We start from the raw sequence: 20,295 nt of genomic DNA, 5'->3' as shown, positions 1-20,295 counted from the left end.
TATTGATTTTGTACCTTGGAACTTTACTGAATTTTTTATTCTAGCATTTTTTTTTTTTTTTCCTTTTTGCCTTTTTGCCATTTCTTGGGCCGCTTCTGCGGCATATGGAGATTCCCAGGCTAGGGGTCTAATCAGAGCTGTAACCACCAGCCTACGCCAGAGCCACAGCAACGCGGAATCCGAGCCGCATCTGCGAACTACACCACAGCTCACGGCAACGCCGGATCCTTAACCCACCGAGCGAGGGCAGGGATCGAACCCACAACCTCATGGTTCCTAGTCAGATTTGTTAACCACTGTACCATGACGGGAACTCCTCTAACAGTTTTTTGATGAAGTCTTTAGGGTTTTCTATATACAAAATAATGTCATTTTCAAATAGTGACAGTTTTCCTTCTTTCTTTCCAATTTGGATAACTTTTTATCTCTTTTCTTGCCTATTTACTACTATGGCTAATACTTCCTATACTATGTTGTATAAAAGTGGTGAAAGTTGGCAACCTTGTCCTTTTACTTATCTTAGAAGCAAAGTTTTCAGTTTTTCACCATTGAGTATGCTGTGTGTGGTCTTGTCATATATAGCTTTCCTTATTTTGAGGTACATCTCTCTATACTCACTTTGCTGTCAGTTTTTTTTTTTTCATAAATGAATGTTGAATTTTTCCAAATGCTTTCTATGCATCTATTGAGATGATCAGATGATATTTATCTTTCATTTTTTAAATATGGTATATCATACTGATTGATTTGCATATGAGTGATTGGTTCATAACCATCCTTGCATCCCTAAAACAAATCCCACTTTATCATGCTGTAGCTTCCTTTCAATGTATTGTTAAATTTTGTTAGCTAATATTTTGTTGAGGAATGTACATTTATGTTCATCGGGGATATTAACCTGTCAATTATATATATATTTTTTAAACCTGCATCTGTGGCATATGGAAATTCCTGGGTTAGGGGTTGAATTGGAGATGCAGCTATGCCACAGCCACAGCAACACAGGATCCAAGTAGCAGCTGTGACCCACACTGCAATGTCCACCAATGCTAGATCCTTAAGTGAGCAAGGTCAGGAAATGAACCTGTGTCCTCATGGACACTATGTTGGGTTCTTAACCCATTGAGCCATCAACAGGAACTCCTAGTCTTTGTTTTAAACTCTGTTTTGCCTGATAGAAGTATTGCTACCACAGCTTTTTCATCTCCTTTCCGTTTGAATAGAATGTCTTTTTCATTTTGTTTAATTTCAGTGGCTTGTTTTAATCTGAAATAAGTCTCTTGTAGGCAACATATGTATGGGCCTTTTTGTTTATTTGTTTGTTTTTAAATCTGACCTCATGTCTTTTGACTGAAGCATTAGTTCATTTGCATTTAAAGTAATTGTTGATAGGTCTCTATTTATGGCCATTTCACTGTTTCTTGTTTTTGTAGTTCTTCTTTGAGTCCTATCATTGTTTTTCTTTCGTTTGTGATTCGATCATTTTCTTCATTTTTGTTTATATTCCTTTCTCTTTATTTTTTTACTTCTCTTTTACAAGTTTTTTGCTTGTGGTTACCATGAGGTTTATACATCATATCAGAGAGAGATAATTCTGTTATAGTTGATGTTTGAACACATTTTAAAAGCACTATAGTTTTACTGACCCTAGCACATATTTTATGTTTTTGTTTTCATACATTATATATTGTTGTGTGTATTGCTTATTTAATTACTTTAGAAATAGATGATTTTAGCACTTTTGTATTTTCACCTTCATACCAGTTTTACAGATGGTTGATCTAGCACCTTTACTATATATTTGAATTTCAGTGAGACTTTATTTTTCATAATTTTCTTATTTCAAGTTATGACCTTTTCTTCTCCTTTTAAAGAATTTAACATTTTAAAAGGTAGATTAGTGATAATAAACTCCTTTTACTGTTGCTTATTTGTAAACTGTATCTGTCCTTCAATTCTGGGTGATAAACTTGCCAGGTAGAATAACCTTGGTTTTAAGTTTTGTTTTGTTTCATTTTTTCAGTGCTTTGAATACATCTTGCCAATCGATTGTGGTCTGCAAAATTTCTGCTAAAAAGTCAGCTGACATACTGATGGGAATTCATTTGTGTATAATCAGTTGTTTTCCACTTGCTGCTTTTATCTATCTTTAACTTTGGATATTTCAATTAAAATATCTGATGAGGTAGATTCATCTTCTTTGAGACTCTGTGATTCCTGAATTTAGATATGTTTCCTTCACTGGGTTAAATAAGTTTTAGGCCATTATTTCTTCAAATGGTTTTTTGGTACATTTCTCTTTCTCTTCTCCTTCTTGGGCTCCTATAATGTGAATGTTAGTAAGCTTGAGTTATCCCAGAAGTTCTTTAAACTATCTTCATTTTTAAAAATTATTTTTTATTTTTGTTGCTCTGCCTGGTGATTTCCAGTACCTAGTCTTTGATATTGCTGATCCATTCGTCTGCATCTTTTCATCTTCAGCTGATTCCCTCTAGTGTATTTTTTATTTCTCTTGTATTTTTCTGTCCTCATTGGTCCTTTTTTATATTTTTTGTCTTTTTGTTGAAGTCCTGTGTGAGATTATCCATTCTTCTTTTAAGTTTGGTGAGCATCTTAATGACTACTACTTTAAAATCCTAATCTGGCAAAATCCTTATCTTTGTTTTGTTTATTCACTTCTCTGAGGTTTATCTTGTTCTTTCATTTGGAAGATAATCCTTTGTCTTTTCATTTTGCCTAACTCTCTGGGTTTATTTCTCTTTATTAGGTACACTAACCACACCTTTCAGTCTTCAAAGAGTGACTTTATAAAGAAGGTATCCTATGGGGCCCAGTGGCACATTCCCTGTGGACACCCGGTCCGGGTGCTCCTAGGGTAACTTCTGTGTGGGCTGTGTGAACCCTCCTGTTGTATTTGGGTCACAGTTTCTGCAGGTGCACCACTGGAAGGAGTTTGTCCCCAAGCTTAGTGTGTGCATTGCTTAGGTATGACTTCTTTGGACATCCTGGTGGGCAGTCTGGTTTTCAGCCCAGCTGTATATAAGACCTGGCCATAACTGCTACAGGTACCCTTGTGGGCAGGGTTAGCCATTGCCCTGGCTAGCTGAGACGTCTGCTTATGGCTACTGTGGACAAACTTGTGTGCAGAGTTAACCACTTGGAGTGGAAACCATTTTGCAAGGATGCTGGTTCAGCTAGGGCCATCCATTGTGTGGGGCAGGAGTAACTTTGGAGGGAAGCTGGTGTTGATCGAGACAGCCTGCCAAGTTGGACAAGGCTGGTCCTCAAGAGAACACAGGGATAGGCAAATTGTTAGCTAGGTTAATGAAGACTAATATAAATAGTACCTGTCAGTACAGGTCCAGTCCATCTAGACAAGGGAAAATAAAAAAAAATTAAAAAATGGTGCCTTCCAGTATTCTTATCCCCACAGGAAATTCTACTAGACCTCTGCCCCTACTAAAATTAGTCAAAGAATCTCCTTGTGTGACCCAGATATTTTTAAAGCTTCTGCCTCTGAGCAAGAACTTGTAGTGGGTAAGTTTGTGCATGAGCCCTTTGAAAGCAGTTTCAGTTTCCTACAGCCCTCTGGTCTCCTGGATTTAAGTGCCACTGATGTTCAAAGCCAGACTTATGGGGTCTCATCTTCAAAGCATAGGTCTCCCCCTCTAGGGAGCCCAACATGGGGCACAGAACACTTGCTCCTCAAGGGGATCCTCCGCAGTTGTGATATTCCTCTTACTTGTGTGTCATCACACTGGGAGTGTGAGTTCTGACTAGACTGCCTCTCTGCCCTTCTTACCCTCCTCAATGTGGCCTCTGCTTTATATCTTTACTTGTAGAAAATCTGTTCTGCTAGTCTTCTGGTCATTCCTGGAGATACTTAAAAGATAATTTTATGTCTTTATAATATGTAATTGTAGTCCTGGTGTGTCTGTGGGAGGAGGTAATCTCAGGATTTTCCTACACCAACTTCTTGATCGGAACCTAGCATTTTTTTCTTCTTTTCAACATACATTTGAAATATATCATATACAATATCTTGTATTTCATTTTTAACTTACAATCCATATTGGGGAATTTTCTATGTAAAGAGTTCCTCACTCTTTATATGAAGTTCATATGGGGAGTTACCATCGTGGCTCAGTGGAAACAAATCTGACTAATATCCATAAGGGTACAGGTTAGATCCTGGGCCTCACTCAGTGGGTTAAGGATCCAGTGTTGCCATAAGATGTGGTGTAGGTTATAGATGAGGCTCGGATCTGGTATTGCAGTGTCAGTGGCATAGGCCAGTGGCTCTAGCTCTGATTCGACCTGTAGCCTGGGAAACTCCATATGCCATGGGTGCAACCCTAAAAAGACAAAAACATTTTTTAAAAAAAAATTTTTAAAATTTATGAGAAACATAAAGAGAATTTAAAATTTGGGGGAGATATCCATTCTGCAATAATTAAACCTAAATGCATCATTTTTGAATGCATAGATATGAAGGACAGATTCCCAGAACAGCAAGTTTTAACTGCATAAAGATTATGCCATAAGTCAGTGTTTTAAAACAATGATAATTTGTTATTGTTGATGTTCATGATTCTGGAATGTGGCAGGGTTTCAGCATGGACATTCGAGTGTTTTTCAGGTGGTGTTGACTAGGTTGGTCAACTGAGCACAATTTAAAGATGGCTACCCTCAGCGTTCTGGAGTTCCCATTGTGGCTCAGCAGTAACAAACCCAACTAGTATCCATGAGGATGTGGGTTCAATCCCTGGCCTCACTCAGTGGGTTAAGGATCCAGCACTGCTGTGAGCTGTGGTGTAGGTCACAGACACATCTCAGATCAGATCTGGCATTGCTGTGACTATGGCATAGGCTGGTGGCTGCAGCTCTGATTCAGCCCTTAGCCTGGAAGCTCCCATATGCCATGGATGCAGCCCTAAAAAGATTTTAAAAAAAATGGCTACCCTCATGTCCTGCACATCAACTGGGCCTCTTACTCTACGTGTTCTTTCTTCATTCTTCATTCAGAAACTCTATCTACCTGTGGACTCTCATTTTAATAAAAATTGATAGGAGATTCATTATAGCCTTGGTGTTCTCAGATTTTTAAGGATGTGAAGAAGTAGTTTCAATTATTCTTAATGCCTAATCTTGGAAATTCCAGAATACTACTTCCACTAAATTCTAGTAATCAAAGGAGTCCTAAAGGCAGTCAAAATTCAAGGACATAGAGAAATACAATCCACCTGTAAAAGAAAAAAATTATGGCCACACCTGTGGAATATGGAAGTTCCTGGGTCAGGGATTAAATCTGAGCTTCAGGTGAGAACTGCATTGCAGCTGTGGCAATGCTAGATCCTTTAACCCACTGAGCCAGGCTGGAAATTGAACCTGCACCTCCACAGCAACCTGAGCTTCTACAGTTGGATTCTTAACCCACTGTGCCATGGCAGGAACTCCAGAATCCACCTTTTTACTGCAGGAATGGCAAAGCCACATTGCAAAGAAAAATTCATGCAGAGAGGAGAGAAATTTTTTGTAAAAACTCTTCTGTTGAATTCCATTGCTCTAATTAATGGTTTTGTGCTTTAAATTGCAAAAACAGACCAGATGAGGGAAGGCAGAATAAATTAAGAATTTTATACATATTGCTATGTATAAAATAAATAACCAACAAGGGTCTCATGTATAACATAGGGAATTATACTCAATATTTTGTAATAACCTGTAAGGGAAAACAGTCTGAAAAAATAGATAGGTATGTATATATGTACAAACAAATCACTTTGCTGTATACTTGAAACTAACACAACATTATAATAAATTATACTTCAATTGAAAGAAAGAAAGAAACAGACAAGATGCAAAACAGGGAACATGGACTCTCTGGAAGTAGCTTCAAAGAAATGTAGTCATCTTTTTTCAACCTACCACTATTAGATACAGTTTCTTCTTAATTTCTTGTTTTTTTTAATTTTTATTTTATATGATTTTTTTTTCCATTTTAGCAGTGTTCTGTCAGTTTTATACTGTATAGCAAGGTGACCCAGTTACATATACATGTACACATTCTTTTTTCTCACAAATGACTAGCCATAGTTCCCAGTGCTATACAGCAGGATCTCATTGCTTATCCATTCCAAAGGCAATAGTCTGCATATATTAACCCCAAATTCCCAGTCCCTCCCACTCCCTACCCCTGCCCCTTGGCAACCACAAGTCTGTTCTCCATGTCCATGATTTTCTTTTCTGTGGAAATGTTCATTTGTGCTCTATACTAGATTCCAGTTATATGTGATATCATATGGCATTTGTCTTTCTCTTTCTGACTTACTTCACTTAGTATGAGAGTCTCTAGTTCCATCCATGTTGCTGCAAATGGCATTATTTTGTTCTTTTTATGGCTGAGTAGTATTCCATTGTGTATATATACCACCTCTTCTTAATCCAATCATCTGTCAATGGACATTTGGGTTGTTTCCATGTCTTGACTATTGTGAATAGTGCTGTGATAATGGCCAACAAGCACATGAAAAAATGCTCAACATCACTGATTACTAGAGAAATGCAAATCAAAACCACCATGAGATACCACCTCACACCAGTCAGAATGGCCATCATTAATAAATCCACAAATAGCAAGCGCTGGAGGGGATGTGGAGAAAAGGAACCCTCCTGCACTGCTGGTAGGAATGTAAGCTGGTACAGCCACTATGGAGAACAGTTTGGAGAGACCTTAGAAATCTATACATAGAACTACCATATGACCCAGCAGTCCCACTCTTGGGCATATACCCAGGCAAAATTTTCCTTAAAAAAGACACATGCTCCCACATGTTCGTTGCAGCACTATTCCCAACAGCCAAGACATGGAAACAACCCAAATGTCCATCGACAGACAATTGGATTAGGAAGAGGTGGTATATATACCCAATGGAATACTAATCATAAAAAAGAACGACTTAATGCCATTTACAGCAACATGGATGGAACTAGAGACTCTCATAGCAAAATAAGTCAGAAAGAGAAAGACAAATGCTATATGATATCACTTATATCTGGAATCTATTATATAGCACAAATGAACATTTCCACAGAAAAGAAAATCGTGGGCTTGGAGAATAGACTTGTGGCTGCCCTGGGTGGGGGAGAGGGAGGAAGTGAGAGAGATTGGGAGCCTGGGGTTAACAGATGCAAACTATTGCTCTTGGATGGATTTACAATGAGATCCTGCTATGTAGCAGCAGAGAACTGTGAGAACTATGTCTAGATACTTACATTGCAACATGACAATGGGAGGAAAAAGTATGTATACATGTGTGTGTAACTTGGTCCCCATGCTGTACAGTGGAAAATAAATAAATAAATGAACAGTGCTGTAATGAATGTGCAGGTGCATGTGTCTTTTTAAGTAAAGTTTTGTCTGGATATATGCCCAAGAGTAGGATTGCTGGGTCATATGGTAGTTCTATGTATAATTTTCTAAGGTACCGTCATACTGTTCTCCATAGTGGTTGTACCAGTTTACATTCCCACCAGCAGTGCAGGAGGTTTCCTTTTATCCACATCCTCTCCAGTATTTGTTATCTGTGGACTTGTTAATGATAGCCATTCTGACTGGTGTGAGATGGTATCTCATGGTAGCTTTTATTTGCATTTCTCTACTAATCAAGGATGTTGAGCATTTTTTCATGTGCTTGTTGGCCATCAGTATTTCTTCTTTGGAGGAATGTCTACTCAGGTCTTTTGTCCATTTTTCCATTGGGTTGTTGGCTTTTTTCGCTGTTGAGTTTTATAAGTTGTTTGTATATTTTAGAGATTAAGCCCTTGTCAGTTGCATCATTTGAAACTATTTTCTCCCATTCTGTAAGTTGTCTTTTTGGTTTTTTTTAATGGTTTCCTTTGCTGTGCAAAACCTTCAGTTTGATTAGTTCCCATTGGTTTATTTTTGCTTTTATTTCTGTTCTTTGGGAGACTGACCTGAGAAAACATTCATAAGGTTGATATCGGAATGTTTTGCCTATGTTCTCTTCTAGGAGGTTAATGCTGTCTTGCCTTACATTTAAGTCTTTAAGCCATTTCGAGTTTATTTTTGTGCATGGTGTGAGGGTGTGTTCCAGTTTCATTGATTTACATGGAGCTGTCTAGTTTTCCCAGCAACACCTGTAACTGATTTCTGAATGCTAATCTGATATCCTGATAATTTGCTGAATTTGTTGATCAATTCAAATAGTTTTTGGGTTAAGTCCTTCGGGTTTTCTATATATAGTATCATGTCATCTGCATAGAGTGACAATTTTATATTCTTCAAATATATTTTCAAGCCCCCCCTTTTTTTTCTCTCTTTCTGAAATTCCTATTATGTGTAGATTGGCCCACTTTATATTATCCTGTAGATCCTTTATATTGCTCTCATGTTTATTCATTTGGTTTTCTGTCTGCTGTTCTGATTGGGTGATTTCCATCATTCTGTCTTCGAAGTCACTAATTCCTCTGCATTATTCATTCTGCTATTTAGTGCCTTTAGCTCAATTTGCATTTCTGCAAATGAATTTTATAATTTTTCTATGTTCCTCCTTATATTTACTAGTTCCTTTCTAAAGGAATCTGCATTACTGGTCATATCTGCTATTAATTCCTTGATATTCAGCCTTAATTCCTTCAGTATTTTCACTACGTCCCTTTTGAACTCAGTGTCTGTCAGACTGCAGAGGTTTGTTTCACTGTTTGCTGCTTCATGCAAATTCTGTTCTTTTCACTGGGAATGGTTCCTGAGCTTCTTCACTTTGTTTATGGCTTTCTTTTTCTGTGAGTTTAGGGAAGCCAAACTATACTCTTCTATGAAAGAGTTCCCCTTTGTATTTTGTGGGGGCTTACTATTTATTTTTGATGTGGGAGTTTGAATATTTGCTGTCTCTTTCTTTGGTGTGAGGAGGCTCTTATCCTCAGGGTGCTGAATGTGTTTCCAGGGAGGAGGCAGTGGGTAGGGCTAGTAGTCAGTGCCTGGTTTTTGGGCTCTTAGCAGCAAGGACCTGCAGGAAGGTGGTGCATGCTCCTCCTAGTTGCAGGGCCCTGGGAATTAGTAATGAGCCTAGGCAGATTTACAAGGTGCCTAGAGCATGTGGCAGTGGCAGCAGCAGGCTGTGTGAGTTCCCATGAGAATGAGTGCAACAACATGTAGTGTTCGATTGCAATGCCCTCCTCTGAGGTGACTGGAGCTGAAAGTGGTGCCTGTTCAGGGACCCCTAGTGGTAGCGGTCCACGCCCACCTCTGGAGTCAGTGATAACTGCAGTGGTTTGCCCCCACCACCTGTAGATCTTGCAAGAAGCATTCCTCTCACCTAGCCCACACAGCAGGTGCAGCACAGGCTGTTCCTATTTGCGGGACCCTGATAAGTGACAGAGATCAAGGGTGTGGGCACTGCCCGGAGCATTCAGCAGTGGCAGCAACAGGGCAGGTGTGCTTCCAGATATTGGAGAGCAACAACAGGTGGTGTTTGGTCACAATGCCCTCCTCTGTTGTACCCTTGAGATGACTGGGGCCACAAGTGGTTCCTGTTCACAGACCCCTAGTGGTGGCAGGCCATGCCCATGTCTGGAGCCAGAGATAACTGCTGTGTTTTGCCCCTGCCCACCTGAAGACCATGCATTAAGCACCCCATCTCACTTAGCCCACACAGGGGGTGCTGCATCAGCTTCCCCTAGTTGTAGGGTCTTGGGAAAGGACAGTGATCAAGTGTCTGAGCTCTGCCCAGAGCGTTCAGCAGTGGCAGCTGCAGGGCAGGTGTGTTCCCAGGAGGGCGAGAGCGATAACGTGTGGTGCCTGGTTGCAGTGCCCTCTTTTTTTTTTTTTCCCCCACCCCTGAGGTGACTGGGGCTGTAGGCAGAGCCCACTCACAGGCCCCCAGTGGTGGCAGGCCATGCCTCCCTCTGGCCTCCAAGACCACTACCATGGTCCGTTCCTGCTGCCTGTAGATCACACAAAAGGCACCACATTGCACTTAGCCCCATGCTGCCCTTAGCCCACACAAGAGGTTCCCAGCCACCTGTAGCCTTCACCAGAAGCACCTGGTCTCCCATAGCCAGAACACGTGGCTTCTGGCCACTCATAGCCTGAGCCAGAGGCGCTCCACCCTCTGAGAGCCCTAGAGCGCATGCGGCCCACTCCTCTCCCTTTCGCCCTCCCCAACAATGGCGCTTCACTTCTCCTGTAGCCCCATACCTTCTCCCAGGTTTCCTCTGCCATGGCATTCTTCTCCCCAGCTGGTAGCACACTGCTCCCGCCATGGCGCACTGCTCCTTAGCCCCTTAGGCTGTTCTCACACAGCCAGTCCCAGTCCTGTCCCTGGGACTGACCTCTGGAGCCTAAGTCTCAGCGCCCAGCCCCTGCCCAAGCATCTCAGGCTGTGGTGTCCGGGCGGTGCTGCAGATGATCTGTGCGGCTCTCACTCTGCTTTGACCTCAGTCCAGCTGCTGCACTTTTCTCCACGACTTTGAGGTCCCTCCGTCCGGGCTGATCTCCTGGTAAGTTGGGTGGCTTCCCAGAATGTGGTTCCTTTTCATCTTCAGAGCTAGTCCCATCAGGAATGCTAGTCCCATCCTGATTGCCTTTCTCTCTCTTTTTCTTTTGTTCTACCCAGTTATGTCAAGGGTTTCTTGCCCTTTTTGAAGGTTTAAGTTCTTCTGCCAGCATTGAGTAGATGTTCTGTATGAGTCATTTTACATGTAGATGTGTTTTTTGGATGTGTTTGTGGGAGAAGCTGAGCTCGAAGTCTTACTCCTCTGCCATCTTGATCCACCTCTCCTTAATTTCTTCTAAGAGCTTCCTAAGAAAGAATTCTTAATGAGTTATTTCATTAGGAAAAAATATGTGTATTTTTCAATTCTAAGTGGCTATTTTCCCAGATGTGAAATCTTTGGGTTATATTTTCTTGCCTTAGGAATTTTTTTAGCTTTTCTCCACTTCCATTTATTCAACAATGGTTAATTAGTTACTGGAGCAACACATGAGTATTGTTAATCAGTGCGAACTGTGTAGATTACACCTCTCCAAATCTGGGGGGAAAAAAATCCCTTTCTCTGGAATGGTATTTATTTTCTTCTTTATCGTTTTCGTGTTTTTGGTTTTACTAAGATGAGCTATTTTATCTTGTGTTTTAAGATAAGTATTTCTATTTTTAAAAATAATTTTTATCTTCATTTTTATAAGATATAATTGCAAACACTTGTTTATATTCAGGTTAAAAAAGTGCAAAGATAATTTAATATTTTAGGCAAGTCATAGAATTTTTGATAGTGTACAACAATCTGTGACTTAAAAATCTTATTTAATCATAAGTTGCTGATATGAGATCAGAAGATAATCAGCAGTTTAGAACATGAAAGATAGAAGAAACCTAAAAAGATTTCAGGAGGAGACAGAGGTGGTAATTTATAAGTTTGGTGTTTCACTGGCAAGTTTTTACTGGCTGACTTGGAGGCAACAAGCAAAATAATGGGTAACTGTGAGGTTGTTCTCTGAAACTTGTTTCTCCTGCACTACCCAGCCTTTTAAAAGCTTCTGCAACAGCCAGGTTCTTCATAATTCAGCCTAGCTCATTGCTTTCTAGCATTCCAGAAGTTTCTTTCTCTTTTTTCTATTTTAGTTCCTATATATTCATACGTTATTTAGAATTTAATAATACTTCATTACCCTATAATTTTCTATTTGTTCTTGTTTAGTTCAAGCTGAAATTTTTTTTTTTTTTTTGGTCTATTTGCTATTTCTTGGGCCGCTCCCGCAGCATATGGAGGTTCCCAGGCTAGGGGTTGAATCGGAGCTGTAGCCACCAGCCTATGCCAGAGCCACAGCAACGCGGGATCTGAGCCGCCTCTGCAACCTACACCACAGCTCACGGCAACGCCGGATCGTTAACCCACTAAGCAAGGGTAGGGACGGAACCCGAAACTTCATGGTTCCTAGTCAGATTCGTTAATCACTGCGCCACGACGGGAACTCCTCAAGCTGAAAATTTTGAAGAAAATATCCCTCTGCAGTAGCATTACACTGATGTCGGAGATCATATCAGGCAGTGATCTCTTTCTAGTGACTTTAATTCTAGATACATGAAGTAACTATATATATATATATATATATATATATATATATATATAGGGCAACAATATAAGTAGTCTTGTTTAGATAGAGGCTATCATATTGAATACGATTACAAACATGATGTAATTTCATTATTTGTGTCTTTCATTCTTTATTTCTCTATATTAGATAAATGTTTAATCCTATGGATAAGTCAATTTTTAAATCATTTCCAGGTAAAGAGAAGTCAGTTCAATATTCTGAAATTATAATTCAAAACCGACATTCAAATTCCTAAAAGTCACTTTAGTATTAAGGAAAAAATCAGCTCATCATAGGAGATAATTTAGTATGAAAGAAAGAACTCTAACTGCCACCATTCCACATTGTACCTTGATTGCCAACTACGTTATCAATTAATAATTTGAATATTTTAAGATAAATCGAACCTCTGGGATTCTTCTTACTATCCATTCATATTTATTTCTAATAAAATTGTGATCTAAGAATCTGTTTTCCTCAAAAGCTTGACAAATTACCTTGTCAAATAAGAAAACTGAAGCCCTATCACATCCTACGAAATGATCTATACCATTGATGACTAATGCTCCTCAGTTTGAACTGAGAATTTTACACATATATATACACATATATATGTAATATATATATATTATGAAAATATAGACTAAGTCAAATGTTCTAAACTACGTTTTAATTTATAAAATATAGTCATTTATAGAGTTCTTAGTGCCAGAAAGAAGAAAGAATTAGGTGATAAATAATTTACTACTGAATCACACCTATTTTGCTGAAAGGAAAATAGAAAATTTGAAAATTCTATTAATTAAAATGCATTGCTAGTTAAATTTACTGCATGAGAAAAAATTAGAGACAAATATAGCACACAAACATGCCAAAAAGCTAGAATATAAAAAACAAAGAAATAATAAGGTATCCGTTAAGGCCAGCCAACTTAGAATTCCTCTCCCTAAGACCTACTTTTACCTTGAAGAATGTAATTAGACATTGGCTATAAGAACTTATAGCTGTCTCCCCAAGGGAAGAGGAAAAAGGAGGTTTCCTGTAAGAAAACAAAGCAAGATATAGCTCTATTGTTATTAACATTGTTAACACAATGCACCCAAAAGTTTTATTTTATTGCCAGTACTGCTGAAAGGATACCATCCCAAATAACTTCAAACAGCTCTGATGTTTTTGCCATTCATTTTTAATTCATCTTTTTAATTCTATTAACTACAAGAGACATAATTTACAGATGTTAGGATGGACAAGTCTTAAAACATACAAACTGAAAATTTTGTTTTCCTTGTACGTGCATCTGTGAAACCATCACCCTTGTCAAATTGCAAAATATTTCTCTTACACCAAAATTTTCCCTTGGGCTCCTTTGCGGTAAACATTCACCAGCAGAAATAAGGACTATTCTCATTTCTCTCACAAAATATCAGTTGTATCTATTGTTGAATTTCATTTAAATAAAATCTTATAATATGTACTCTTTTGATTATCTTCCCCCTAAAACCACTGTCCTTGAGAGATATATGCCATTTGTTTCATGTACAAATTTATTTTTAAAAATTTGATTGCTGGGTAGAATTCCACTGAGTAAATGTTCTCTAACCCCATCTTAATGCCTACTTCTCAGTTGACCTAAACTAACATAATTGGTACTGGGAGTGGTCTGAGAATCAGATGGTTAATGGGAATTTGTAGCTGGCTCACTCACCACCTTTATGGGTAAATAGGACTCTGTTGCATGTGGTAGACAGGACACAGATGAGCTCTGGCATAGTGTATGTGTCTGATTTGCTGAAGATTTCACAGGCGGTGATGTAGGAATACATCCTGCTGGAAAGGAATGCTACTGCAGGTGAATGATTCAGTCATTTGAAAGATAAGGGGAGACAAATTCCTACAATGAGTAGAGTTGTTTGTTTATCATAAGTTGTAGTAGTGCCTTGAAGTAACAGTGGAAAGTGACTAACAAACAGTTAAAAGTTAAGTTTAAGGATTTATGAACTCTTTGGTAGTTGACGAAGAGTCTCTTGTCTCCTGTGGTAAGTAGACAAGTAGGAGACTGAAGATCGAGCAAAGTTACACAGCTCCAGAGAGATGCAAACACTCAGTCAAAGCATGTGTATTAAGCTAAGGTCAGGGCACTGACAGGGAAAATCTAAAACCCTGAAATATGATATAGGTATATCTGGATAATTGTCTCTGCAGACTTTGGTTCTTCAGACTTTGGTTCTTCAGACTTCTTCACCTTAGTAAGAGCTCGAACTTTCTCCTACTCTAGGAGCTTCAGAGACTTCTCTTCTGCAAGGCAGTACATAACATTTTAGGCCTGGCCTAACTTCCCCTCCAGAAGATAATTAGAGTAGAGCCCCAGAATAACCCCTAGGACACTTGGGGGCTGATCAGGAAGGAAAGAGATTTTATACTAACATAATTGTAAGATTTCACTTGCATGTTCTGGCAGGAACCATGGGACTATTATTGAAGGGAGTGTTGAGGTTTCCTTCATCATGCACTGTTCTCTTGACCTTGGTGGACATCTTTATGATAGCTATTTTTAATTCTCTGTCAAAGAAATCATATGACTGTTTAATTAGGGTCCGTTTCTAGAAATTTCTCTGGTTCCTCTGTTTAAAACATCTTTGGCTAGTTCTCTGTTTCCTTGATACTCTGTGTTCATTTCTACCCATTAGACAGTGCAGCCTTCCAGTCTTCACAGATTGGGCTTGTACTGGAAAAGGTCCTCAGTAATAAGTCTGGCCTGAGTTTCAAGGTCCTTTATCAATGTTTTTCCTCCCCAGGAGGAAGCAGACAGCCTCTGGGCAATGGTTTTCATTTTTACATGCTGTGCTGAGCTCATGATGGGGTGTGGAGGTGGAGCTATGGTATCTGTGGGTCCAAGCTGCCATCTCCATTTCCCTCCAACATCTAGACTGTGCCAGAGCTGTCAGAACTCCAGCACTGGTGAGATGAGTGCTAGTTCTTTGGGAAGCCTCTTGGAAATTGGGGTACTAGATGCATAAACTGACTCTTTTCCTTTACAGGGTGAAGCTGAGAATTGGACTTTTTTTATCCACTCACTCTGCACTGAGTTATGGAGGATCAGTGGCATATGTTCGCTCAAGCTACTGCCTGTTTTCCTGCTCCAAGCAGCTAGACTGTGACAGATCTGCCAGAGCTCCAAGACCAGCAAGACCTCAGTCTCCTTACCTGCCTTGGTGAGTCTGATTTTTCATTCTCCTGGGATGCAGGAGAAGTTCCATTATTTTCTGATTTCTCATGAAGAAAATTTGTCCATGAATTTTTGCTGAATTGTTGTGTTTGTGGAGGAAGGAAAGTCCAGGGAATCCTCCTCTCCCATGTTGTTGATGTCACGTCACTCCTAGCATCAAGTATTGATACAAGTTGCAATGTGGATGAATCTTGAAAACATTAAACAAAGAGAAGCCAGCCTCAAAAAATGACATCCTCATTCCCCTCCCACCCCGTGGACCTAGGAAACCATTAATCTACTTTCTACCTGTAAAGATGTGCCTATTCAGGACATTTCATACAAATGGACTCATACAATGTGCAGTATTTAGTGACCCATTTCTTTAACTGAGCTAAAAGTTTTCAAGATTCATGTGTGTTGTAGCCTTGTAAGTACCTGATTCCTCTTTATTTGCCAAATAATATTCCATTGTATGGATATAGTATATTTGTTTATAATTCATCAGTTGATGAACATTTGGGTTGTTTTAACCTTTTGAGTATTATGAGGAAAGATACTATAGTCATTCGTGTACAGTTTTTTTATGAGGACATGTGTTTTATATTGCATTGTGTTTGAGATGAAATGGCTAAGTCACATGGTAACTCTGTGTTTACTATTTTGAGGAACCGTCAAAAATCCCTCCAAAATATTTGTACCATTTATATATGAGGGTTCCAGTTGTTCTAGATCCCCATCAACTCTTGTTATTGTCTTCTTTCAGATAATAGCTATCTTAGTAGATGTGAAGTGGTTACCTATGGAGAAATGGATTTATATTTCTTAGTGACTAATGCTGTTGAGCATCTCTTACTGTACTTATTATCCATTTGTATATATTCTTTGGAAGCTTGGCAATTTAGAGTCTGCCTATTTTTAATTATTTGTCCTTTTTTTAGAATTGTGAAAGTTCTTTATGTGTTGTGGATACAAGTCAGTAATAAGATTTGTGATTTATAAATATTATCTCTCATTCTGTTCATTGCCTTTTCACTTCCTTCTGACTCTCATTTATGCTGGAGTTTTTGTTTGTCTTGTGAGTTTATATTTTTAAAACCTTTCTGTGAGACTTCAGTGATTTTCAAATAACATTTTCAGTTATTTTCAGTTATTTTCAGTTTTTTTTTGTCTTGTGAGTTTATATTTTTAAAACCTTTCTGTGAGACTTCAGTGATTTTCAAATAACATTTTTTATAGTGAATATCTGTATTACTTTTGCCAAATGTATGAGCCTACATGTTTAAGTAGCAAGTTAAAAGAAAATTCTTGCTTTGATTTGTTGGAACATACAACGATCATTTATGACAAGACAAAAATATTTTTTAGGAAGCATTTATTTTCATCTCTACCAAGAATCAGGTTTGAGAGACATTTTTTGTTTGCTTGCTTGCTTGCTTCTTACTTCTGCTCGGTGGGCTTTCTTCTAATTTTCTATTGTTTTTCAGAAATCGAGGCTTTAGCATAGCCTCCAGTCAATCTCCATCCTTGTTCATGCTCAAAGTCTAGAATCTCCCAAATTCCAAGTTCTACTTGTAGGCTCCCTAGGTAATGATATTCTGTAGATGTTCTCAGAATGGGCAGTGTTTTAATACTGCTTTATTTTCCTGGAGTTTAAAGTTCAAACTTAGCCGCAGTTATGATTTTTCACTGTAACATCTATAATTGATCTAAAAGTTATTTTAAATGATTTTAGCAATTTTATGTATTGTGTAACTCAATCTTGAGTGTGCTATACTGACAGACACAAAAATCTCACATAATATTGTATCAACCGGCATATAATCCCATCCACCACTGGATATATTTTTGCCACATAAATGGTTAGGATTCCTTTAATATGGGTATGCTGTAATATAAGGCTGAATTTTTTTGTTTGTTTACTAAATAGAAATAGAGTTAAATATATGATGTCTTATTATAAATACTCTGAACATGCTTTGTTTCTTCTCTTACATTTGCCTTAATATTTTTATGCATTTAATTTTCTTTTTACTTAATTTGAGAGCCCCAATACTTCTAATTTGTTTTCTAAAGTGTATGAGCACCATATACCCTTGTGAATTCTAATCTTATTAAAAGATAATGCCTTGCAGTGGAGGTGCATTATTCTTTAGCTGTAAGTCAAATTGAATAATATTCTGCTAAAACATAGTTATTTCATCCTTTCTTTATTCATTCAGTAAGTATGTATGAGTTTATGTGTTCCAGTATATACACTAGATACTAGTGAACTTATGGCCTAAAAACAAGGATGACATTAGCCTATAATTACACAAGTAGTTATTACCATAATTTATATGAAGAACTGAAATTGCAGCATGCTATAAATGAGTAAAATAAAGACATTTAAACTGGCCAAGTAAATTTAGGAAAGGTGTTCTAAAATGTAATATTTTATCTGGATCCTATACTGAAAGAAGAGTTAGTGGGGTAAAAAGGTGATAGAAGAGTATTCCTTGTGAAGGGAAAAGCCTGGAAATAGTTCTAAGTTAAGAAGATGCCTGATGCTTTGGAGAACTTGAAAGAAAGTGAATATGATGTTAAACATTATGAAAAGGAGTAGGTTGGAACAAAATTCTTGAGGCAGGGCATATTATGCAGAGTTTTGAAGTCCAGTTGATATGAACCTACGTCTTTTTAATTTTTTTTTTTTTTTTTTTTTGGCAACATCCATGGCATGTGTAAGTTCCTGGGCCAGGGATCAAGCATGTACCACAACAGCAACCCAAGCCACTACAGTGACAACACTAGATCCCTAACACACTGCACAACAAAGGAACTCCATGCACTTAAGTCTTAATGGCACAAAATAGTCTTAGTGAAGGAAGAAAATGAGAATTAAAGTATAATGACATCACTCTGGATGATTATGGAGAATGTCTTCAATGGAGGAAAAAGAATTTGTGGTGGTCTAGGATCAATTTCAACACTGTTGCCTAGAACAAGCAAGAAATGTTTGTCTCTTGAATTGGGAAATTTTATTCAATGATAATGAGATTCCCAATTTAGCATGAACTACCCCTTTTTCAGCACTCACAAGCCAATTAGACTTTGCTTAGAATAGCAACAAAAGATCACAAGCCTACCAAAGACAAAATGATCTGTAGTTTTATGTAAAGCACTTGGAAAAAAAATACATGATATAGTACATAAATTCAAAAAGTGTAGTTCACATTTATTTATTGAAGTTTGAAAGTCAACTGTGAATACTTATGTTGTTACTTGGATCATTTAGTTTCAAGGCTTCTCTTTGTAGTGCTATAAAAATTGTCCTTCCATTTTTTTTTCCTTTTGGTATCTTATATTCACTTTAGCTAACTTACATTCACAATATTATGAAATTGATTCTTATTTTTTGTATCATTGTTTCAAGAGATAAGGTCATTTTCCGTTGTTGTTTATATCCTTTCAATCATTATTGGTTCAGTTTGCCTCATTTAATGATAAGTTTACAATTCATTAACAATCCATATCTATTAACATCATCTCTAATAGAATTTACCACATATTTTATATTTATTTATTCAATAGTGAATATATATTGATTCTGCATGGTATTCAGTGCTTTTGTATGTTTATTTTGCTGTAGATCACTAATTATCATTATAAAAGTGTTAGCTGAGAATTTAAAATATTTATTATTGATTTTTTTCTATACCAGTTATGACTGTGACATGAGAGAGTGGAACTATATTACATACAGTCTGTTCACATTGTATTAGCATTATATTTGAAAGTTGTGTTAGTAATACAGTGCTAAAATCTAGAAATTCTGTGTGGAGCTAGCATTTTAGAACCATAATTTTCTCATGGCCTCTTGCATTTTCTCATTTCTCAAAGTGTAAATAATAGGATTCAGTAAGGGTGTGACAACAGTGTAAAATACAGAAAGGATTTTATTGCCCGCAAAACTACTGAATGGCCAGGCATAGATAAAGATACTTGGCCCAAAGAACAGAGTGACCACAGTGATGTGGGCAGACAACGTGGACAGAGCCTTGGAGAGCCCTCCAGATGATCTTTGTTGCACAGTGACCAGGATGACAGTATAAGAGACAAGCAGCAGGAGGAAACAGATAAATGAGAGCAGTCCACTGTCAGCAATGATAAATAATTCCAGGGTGTAGGTGTCCATACAGGCAAGCTTAATCACAAGGGGAAGGTCACAAAATATATTGTCTATGATGTGGGGGCCACAGAAAGGCAAGTTCACTGTTAATACCATCTGACTCATGGTGTGTATAAAGCCAATTGTCCATGAAAGTATAACAAACCCTTTTAGCAACTTGTGGCTCATGATCGTCCTGTAGTGCAAGGGTTTACATATGGCTACATATCTGTCAAAAGCCATGGCTACCAAAAGAGTCACCTCAGCACCTCCAAAGCAGTGCATAAAGAACATCTGAGCCATGCAGCCCCACATGGAGATGACCTTGTGTTCAGTGAGCAAATCTCTGATCATCTTGGGTGTGGTGACTGTGGAGAGACACATGTCCAGGAAGGAGAGGTTTCCGAGGAGGAAGTACATGGGAGAATGAAGGGTGGAACTGAATGTCACCGTGACCATGATGAGAACGTTTCCCAACACAGTAGCACCATAGATCAAGGAGAATGTCACCAAGAAGACAAACTGAAGCTCCCATCCTACAGAAAATCCTAGTAAAATAAACTCGGTCACTACAGATCCATTTTTCAGATCCATTTACTCAACTCAGAAAGGTTCCAGAAGTTCTTTACATACAAAGAGATCTTTTTTAAAAAGCCAGGATTAGTACTGACATTTTCTGGTTTCTATTTCATTCAACGTAGTTAGTGATATGAAAGCATATAATCTTAAATCACGGATCTTTTTGAACCTGATTTCTGAAATCCTGTATTATCATTGTTCAGAGTTAAGTATTTGTGTGTTGTGTATGACTGGAGGTATGAAATA

The 20,295-nt window shown here is 38.1% G+C and overlaps 1 pseudogene; it reads right to left on the bottom strand.

Annotated features, from left to right (window-relative positions):
* Positions 1-19,125: 19,125 nt before the first annotated feature.
* Positions 19,126-20,064, bottom strand: LOC100516985 (olfactory receptor 4L1-like; annotated as a pseudogene).
* Between the last annotated feature and the right edge of the window lie 231 nt (positions 20,065-20,295).

The sequence above is a fragment of the Sus scrofa genome, chromosome 7 (assembly GCF_054392235.1).
Source record: "Sus scrofa isolate SSC_HxYL_T2T_F1_AM1 chromosome 7, Sscrofa_HxYL_maternal_Yorkshire_Landrace_v2.0, whole genome shotgun sequence".
Lineage (NCBI taxonomy): Eukaryota > Metazoa > Chordata > Mammalia > Artiodactyla > Suidae > Sus > Sus scrofa.
This window is presented reverse-complemented; position numbering and strand designations above follow the sequence as displayed.